Source organism: Anas acuta, chromosome 6 (assembly GCF_963932015.1).
Source record: "Anas acuta chromosome 6, bAnaAcu1.1, whole genome shotgun sequence".
Lineage (NCBI taxonomy): Eukaryota > Metazoa > Chordata > Aves > Anseriformes > Anatidae > Anas > Anas acuta.
Window position 1 is genome coordinate 16883119 of NC_088984.1, and position 7004 is coordinate 16890122.

At 40.4% G+C, this 7004-nt stretch overlaps 1 long non-coding RNA gene across 1 annotated transcript; it reads left to right on the top strand.

Moving 5' to 3' along the window:
• The first annotated feature begins 1676 nt into the window (after positions 1–1676).
• LOC137859035 (uncharacterized) lies at positions 1677–5252 on the top strand. Its single transcript, XR_011098123.1, has 2 exons — positions 1677–3662; positions 4358–5252. It is a non-coding gene; the product is annotated as an uncharacterized lncRNA (long non-coding RNA).
• The last annotated feature ends 1752 nt before the right edge of the window (positions 5253–7004 follow it).

Sequence of the window (7004 nt, forward strand, 5' to 3'; positions counted from 1 at the left end):
ACATTGTGACTTATACTTGAGCCTTGTACTTCTAGCAGGGGGTTTCTTGCTCATCAACGGATATTTTCTTTGCTTTTATGTCCATATGTTTATAACAATAGCATTACCTGCAGAAAGTGTCAACAGCTATCTACCCATAAATCTCCACCCCATCTCTTCTGCTCACCACATTAAATAGATACTTTGCCTGAGCAGCCATCCTCCCTCTTTTACAGCCAACACTTTGGCAATCTGGTTTTTCTGGCTAGGTTGAGCACATCCCATGGCAGTGAGCACAAAGGGAATGCTGGAAAAGGATTTGCTACCTCCAGCATCTCCCCAGACTGGGAAGTCTTTGGAGATATGTTCTTCCCCTCTCTGCTCCCCCCAGCAATGACTTTGAAACTGGAACATCTGAACAGGGAACAAAAGTTGTTTATTACATTTTGCACCTTGCAACATCAGTGCTTGCAATACCCAGGCCTTCACAGAAAACAAAACAAAACAGATCAGGGCTTAAGAGATTTGCAGGAGCAGAAAAAGTCTTCATTCCTACCTAGGTTCTGCTGCTAAGTTTAATATTAAAACATGTCTCTAATCTTTGTAGAGTGCCTGCTAAGTCTTCAAAATACCAGCCCTGGAAACATTTAAATAATGGAATAGAAAAGCAGACAATTGCAACTTTTACCATAAGTGTAGCCAAAAGCCAAGTGATTCTTTTTTGACACATACATAAGTCTGGTTTAGCTGAGTTAATCCTATGTGGCCATGGAAAAATAATGAGTAAAATTGAAGGGTAAGGTGACAAGCATCCAGCAACCGATTTGGATTAAGAGAGATCATGACAAGGTTTTTAAGCAATACCTTTTGGTTTTGGTGGTGGTGGTGTTTTGTTGTTGTTGTTTGTTGTTGTTGATGTTTTTGTTTGCATTAACTCCACCTGATGGTCTTTATCTTCATGGATGCTTACTCTATTTGCCGGCTTGCTTTTTTATCTGGCTGTTGAGAAGAGTTACTTTTAAACATTAAAGAATAATTAACTTTTAGCAAAAAGGGAACACAAAGAGAAACGGCATTTCTTTGTTGTAGTTTTGGATTTCCTGTTTCAGTGGAAGTGGCTTACCTTTTTAGCATGTTATGAAATCATCCTTTCGCACAGTAAGCTTAAGATGAAACCGCACACTCTGAATTTGTATGTGTCTTGTGTTTCTTTAACAATCTGAATGAATCTTTAGCACAAGTTCCAAGGTTTTGAGTTTTTAGTTGTGTTTAAATGGTCTATTTTTGCTAGGAGTCCTTACATTTGGTTCTCTTAAAGTTTCATAATAAATAAATAAATAAATAAATAGGCCTGGTGTTACTGTTTTAGAGACTGTTGTTTTTCAGTCTACACAGAAACATGGTAGGTTACTTCCAGAATTAATAAAAAGGAATTACAACACTTCATCCTAATACCAGCCTCCTTTTTTACCCAAATTTGACTGTGCCAACTTCTACAGGGCTGCCTGCAGCTCTGTCCTGCTGCATATTCAAACTCAGATTAGACAAGGTCTCCTGAAATACTAGAAACAGATTTGAGATATAAGACAAAAAAAAAAGTCATGTGGATGCATCCACTCCTCTGCATCTTGTCTGTTTACAGTGGGGAATGTCTTTCTGTGTGTGTTGGTTTGGCTCTGACTCTTGCTGGGATCTCTACATGCTCCTGGAACAACAACAAAATAATAAAAGCAGTGCTTTAACATTCAGAGAAGTGCTTAAAACCCCAAAGTAAGTGGTGAATGATACTCTTTCGTAGCACTTTAAGAAAGGGTTTCTGACACCTGCATTGTGGCTTTTTAATGGAAACTGTGTTTCGGTGCAGTAGTTCTACTGACAGCGTTAATGTGTTCAATCTTCTCAAAAGCCACTTTCTGTTGGTACTGTGCCAATGTAAGATTATTTTTCAAATAATGTTTGAGGGATCTGGCTACTCAGATAATACTTTTGCAACACTTCTGCAATGTATTGCAGAAAAGCTTAGTTTGGAGGAACGGTTTAAAAGATAACCAGTTATAATTTGGGAAATGTTTTTAAGCAAATAAAAACTAATCCAGGTGGAAGGGATTCTAAAATTAAAGAGTGGTGTTTTGTTTTGGTTTTAATCTTTAAACATGCAAAGCAGGTGAGTTTCCTAAAAGTGCCGGAGTTTTGTTGCTTGCCTAAAAAGCCTGTGGTTTTGGTGCTCACATGACATTCTGGAGGCAGCTTGTCAGAGGGAAGTTGAAGATGAGACCTTCTCCGGCAGTGCTATCTCTACTATCCTGTGCATGACCAGAAAGAAACAAGTTTTCAAAGTACAGCTAAGAGGATGGTATAAAGAGCAAAATTTCACATTAATCCGGATTTGGGAGCATATCTGGAATTAAAAGAGCTTGCGTGGAAAGGATGGGCTCACAGGGGGCTAAGCTGCTGGCATTTAAAGGCATGAAGGTTGTGATTAAGCTATAAATCGAAGAGCAGCCTGTGTGGGGAACAAACAGTCCAGTATGCCATGAACAAAGCCATAGAAATTCTGCCTTTTTGACTGTAGAAGAGACCGGGGAGCAGAAACAGGGAACAGAGAACAAAGACAGTGCCTTTCAAATGGGAGGTGAGGAAGGAAATGAAACCTCAAGTAAACATACTCTTACACAAATGCTAAAAATCTAATGAATAAACTGAGGGAAATAAATGTCTAGTCTTGCAGGAAGACAGTGACATACTAAATGTGTTGGACATCACAGTACCAGGACATAATATACATACAGAATATGTAAGAATCACCTCTGCTGGTCATAGGGCAGGGAAATTTGCTAGCGAGCTGTTATAATCAAATCAAATGAACAAAGCAGGAACCCAGCAAGTGACACAGGCTCTGCGTGGATTGAAATGCCAGCTTAAAGCAGCTTAATAGCAATGAATCTGCGGAAACTGTGCTTTGGGTAACCGCCGTTGACTCCACCAGTACCATTTCACAGAGCAGCTGGATGAGGAAACCACAGAAGAGATGCAGACCTTCATTTGGTCGTCATTAATGTGCAAGATCTTATTCTAGATCTTCAGCTTATGGTAGCTGTTCCTGGGTTTATATTCCAAATTCCTATGGGTTTGACAAAGGTCAAGCATTCAGAGCAGCTACGCTCAGTTTTAAAAGGAATTGAGACATAGAAATGAGAAAGTTTGTGAAAAGGAAACAAAAAGGAGCAGCTAGAACCAGTAAGAACACAAAACACAGCATCGGTGCGTGGTGAAGTCTTCAGAAGTTCTGAGAGGAAGCAGACACAAAATAATGTCACCACGAGGGAGGTTATCAGAAGCAAGAAGTTGAACACATCTTCATATTACAACAACAACAACAAAACCAGAAAGGATCATAGAATCACAGAAGCATCTAGGTTGGAAGAGACCTTCTAGATCACCTAGTCCAACCTCTGACCTAGCACTAACAAGTCCTCCAAAACATAACACAAAACATAAGAAAACACACTGAAAGAGCAATAAAAACTGTGAACAATTAGGAATTCGAGCTAAGAAGAGCTCTGACCAAGCAGACGACCAGATTATTGGACCAAAAGACAACTGCAGAGAAAAAGAAAAGAGAGGCCAAAAACTTTGCAGAGAAGCTAAATGAAGCATTTAGGTGTATTTACTGGAATAAGCAGGTGAGTCCCATAACTGAACCCTCCTTTCTGGGGGAGTCAGCAGAGCCTGCCTGAAACAGGACTGACTGGGAAGAGCTGTCATCCAAAACACGCAGAGCAACAAATCCCCAGGACTGTGTGCGGGGCTCCTGAGCTTCCTAAGGGAGGGCAGTTAAGAAGGAGCAGATCTGCTAAAGACAGCAAAACCAAACCAAACCAAACCAAACAGATTTCTCCGAGCCTGGGGACTGCAGGGTAGCAGTGTGACACCAATCTCTACAATTATTCCAGAGAGAAAAAGTGGAGGCAGGATGGGTAATACTAAAGGCCAGCAAACCTGACATCTGTTCCAGGCAAAGCAGTAGAAAGTGCAATAAAGGCTAGAATTAGCATGCACCTGGATAAATATGATCTGCTTGGGTGGTGCCAACACATCATCTCTAAACTTAGTATTTACCTTCTAGGCTTCCTGAGGGTTTTTTGATGAGGTCAGCAAGCATGTGGGCAAAAGTGATCCGGCTGATACGGTCCACCAGTGATTTCTTGATCTGGATGAAAGCTCCTATTTGTGAACAAATTAGCAGATGCTCCTAAATGGAATTTGCTCTTCCCTGCTTTCTGTTGATCTGAGGGGGGTTGCTGTAACAAAATTATTTGTACCTTACTTTTATCATTACTGCGAGTGAGACTGAAATATCTTTTGTTATTACCCACAGCTTACATGAATCTGAGGCTTGAACAAGAACTACCTGTCTGTGACTCAACACTCACACAACGAGATAAAGTTTGTGGGTGGACAGTGCATACAAATGAGTTTATAGAACTTCTGTCTGTGCTTGACACCACGGATAAATCAGGGAGAGACTATGGGAGTATTGCTATCAGCTTTTCATCACTGCACAAGTGCTGCTGGTGAGCTGGTTTTGTGTACTTGATGCAGAATATGAGAGGGAGAATTTGGAAGAAGATAATACAGAACAGCACAGATCCCTTATGACTCAGATCTGCAGTGCTCTGCACATGCACTAACTGTGAATAAGAATTTAGACAAAACTTAAAAGTAGGCTTTAAGCTATAAAGCCTAATTATTCTGTATTTGGTCACTCCAGAGGCCACCTTTGATTTCTATTGTAGAAACCTTCAGTCATGTCCAAGCTCAGCCTGTTTCTGGCTTTGATTTCAAAGCCCTTTTTTTTTTTTATGTAAAAAAAAAAAAAAACAACAACAAAACTTTCCAAACACATTTCAGTACTGACTTACCTTCCTTTGCTAAGGCTTTCAAGTAGTAAGTCTGCTCTTTATGGTGTCTTAGAGAAGACTGACCTTGGAACGCTTGAGTAATTTTAGTTCTATTTTTCAGTGTCAAAAAAAAAAAAAAAAAGAAAAAGAAAAGTAATACCATATAATCACTAACATAACTAAACAGTACTATTATCACTTTCTGATTTGTATATGTCTTCATTATTAATATACCTAAATAAATTACAAAATTCTTTAAAAAAAGAAAAAATAGTGAGAATGAATAAAGAGTTATAGTAACAAAGAAAGTACAGTTGTATATAGTGAACTATTTAATTCATGCTCAATTAAATAGCCTTATTTCTTTATGGAGATTTTTTTTTTTTTTGCAAGTAATATGCCTATAGTACTAAAACATCAGTTGTTACCTATGTCCTACATTTCACTCTGAAGTCCATATGTTTCTTAAAGTTTGTGCATATTTCACAGGGCTTGGCCACACAGAATAACCTGGGGCTGGATAGGCAGCATTTAAATAGACAGTATTTAAATGCCTTGGGGTGTACCTGTGCCCCATAGTTAGGTCCCATTGCCATGCATGACTTCGCAAACATCAGAAATCTCTTTACAGCCAGTGGACCTGGAAGAATTAGATGCTGTTGTAATGAATGCAGGTAACTAAGTCAAAGAGGTCATCTAGCGCAACCCCTTGCTTAAAATAAATAAATAAATAAATAAATAAATAAATAAATTTCTTCTGTTTAAAAAGGACTTCCTGTATGTTGGTTTGTGCCTGTTTGCCTGTTGTATCTTGTACCTTCACTGGAGGCCACTCAGAAGAGTCTGGCTGCATCTAAGTTACTCACCCCGACTCTAGTTATTTGGGTAAATTGATAAGATCTCCCTGAGCCTTCTTTCCTCCGGGCTGAACAGTCTCTCTCAGCCACTCCTCATATGACAAATGTTCCAGTCCCTTAATCATCTTTGTGGTTTTTGCTGGGCTTGCTCCACCAAATCCCTATCTTTCTTGTATTGTGGAGTCCAGAGCTGGATCCAGCACTCCAGATGCATCTCACTAATGCTAGGCAGGGGGGAACAACCAACTCCCTCGACCTGCTGGCAACTCTTCTCCTAATGCAGCCCACGATGCTGTTGACCTTCTTTGCCACAAGGCACATTGCTAGTTCATGTTCAGACTGGTGTTCACTAGGACTGCCAGGTCATTTTCTGTAAAGTTACTTCCCAGCCATTTGGTCGCCAGCTTAGGCAGTTACCTGCATTCATTGTTTCGGTGGGGCCTTACTCCCTGTTGTAAGATTTAGCATTTCCCTTTGTTAAGGTCTGTGAGATTCCTCTTGGCTGATTTCTCTGGCTTGTTGAGATCCCCCTGAATGGTAGCACAACCACCTGGTGTACCAGCCACTCCCAGTTATCAGCTGTCTGCAAACTTGCTGAGGGAGCACTCGGACCCATCATCAAGGACCATTAATGAACATGTTAAGAGGCATTGACCCCAATGTTGACCTTGTGCCATTGATTATAATCTTTCAGGGCTGGCATTTCAACCAGTTTTCAATCTACCTCCCTGTCCACTTGTCTAGTCATCAGTTTGTTAATGAAGATGTTATGGCAGCTGGTGTTGAAAGCCCTGCTAAATCAACATGATTAGCATCCACTGCTCTCTGCTTGTCCACCAAGCTGATCATTTCATCACAGAAGGCTATCAGGTCTGTCAGGCATGGTTTTCCTTTCATAAATCAACACTGTTGCCTCCCAATCATTTTCAGGTCCTTAATATATTTGGAACTTGTTTGTGGAATTATTTGCTCCATCACCTTCCCAGGTATCGAGGTGATGCTGACTGGCTTGTAGTTGCCCACATCCTCATTCTTCTCTCGTTGATGGGAGTCATGACATTTGCTTTCTTCTAATCCCCAGGAGACTTCTCTGATCACTGTGGCCTTTCAAGGATACTTGAGAGTGTCTCACCATGACATCTGTCCTTTGTACATATGGATGCAGCCTGTCACATCTCAGGGACTTGCTTATGTCCAATTTCTTTAAATGTTCTGATCTTTTCTACTGAGGATGAATCTTCATTGCTCCAGATGCTCCCAGTGTTCT